The sequence below is a fragment of the Epinephelus moara genome, chromosome 6, assembly GCF_006386435.1.
Source record: "Epinephelus moara isolate mb chromosome 6, YSFRI_EMoa_1.0, whole genome shotgun sequence".
Taxonomy (NCBI): Eukaryota; Metazoa; Chordata; class Actinopteri; order Perciformes; family Serranidae; genus Epinephelus; species Epinephelus moara.
The window spans coordinates 415233-416605 of NC_065511.1; positions in this window are offsets into that span (position 1 = coordinate 415233).

Here is a 1373-nt window from a genome sequence, read left to right on the forward strand (position 1 = left end):
TATTGGGCTTTATAAATAAAATTGATGATTGATTAAAAGAATCAGAACAGGAATCGTTAAAATTCAAACAATGCCTGATCCTAGTGCTTTTTTAAAAAAAAAAATCAGTTAACATGAAAATCACAATTCTTTTCTTCGACGATTCCGAATCGATTCATTAATCCAAAGAATCGATTTTTAAAAAAAAAAAACAAACAAACACTAGGATCAGGCATTGTTTGAATTTTGACGATTCCTGTTCTGGTTCTTTTAAGAGGTGGGTTCAAAATGTTTGCATTGTCTAAATGAGGTGAGTTGTTTTTCGGCGGCTTCTTCGTTGTTTTTCAGCGGCTTCTTCCTTGTTTAACTGGCAGTTGACGGACTGCAAACCAAAGACGAAGCACAGATGAAAATTGTTTACAAACTGTTTAGGGGAATCGAAATTAAAACTTCTTAATGATTCTGATGAAACTGAAATGTTAGAACAGGTTCAATTTGATTCTCGATGCCCAACCCTAAGCAGCACTTTTAATTTATTTTTTGATAACTTGAATCTATTATTCTTGAAGTCACTGAGAATTCAGTTTTCATTTGTGCAAGTTAAGCTTGAATAAATGTTACCTTTTGTCTTAAGTTTGCCTTTGTATATTTGATTATTGCAATCAGTTGATTTGACTTTTTCACATATAAAAATGACATAATTTTGTACATACTTAACTCTGCTTTCATGCCATAATTTTCCATACTGTCTCTCTTCGTGCACAGCAGACTGGAGTAGAAATTAAACACCCCTATGTACTGAATCAAGAATCAATTTTTGAACCGGGAATCGTTTTGAATCAAGAATCGATTTTGAATCGAATCATGACCCCAAGAATCAAAATGGAATCGTGAGGTACCCAAAGATTCACATCCCTAGTCGTCATGGCTCAGGCAGGATGAAGATGGGGCCTCCGCGCAGTATGTGCTGCTCCTGAGAATCACCGGCCCAAACCTCCCGGCAGACACGTCCCCGGCAACACTGAGCACAGCGAGAGTCTCCTGACAGTTTCATTTTTAATTCCAGCCAGGACAAAACAGGAGTTTTTTTCTCATGTGTGCACTGAACAGTAAAGATTTGTAAAAGATTTGTTATCAGACTGCTTGTGGTCCCCACTTTACGCATGTTGTGGTCAACACAAGCCTGGCCTTAATACTAGTAACTTTAAATGGTACACACTACATTTTGAATCTGTCATTACTGTGCCACCTCAATATTATTCAGTTTGGATCTGTTGGATCCATTTCGATCAGCAGCCGCTGGGCGGTGCTGTGACAATAATATACCTGTTTATTTAAAGGCCACACTAATTGAGACAGGTGTGTCGCATACTGGAGGTCTATTGTTTTTGACC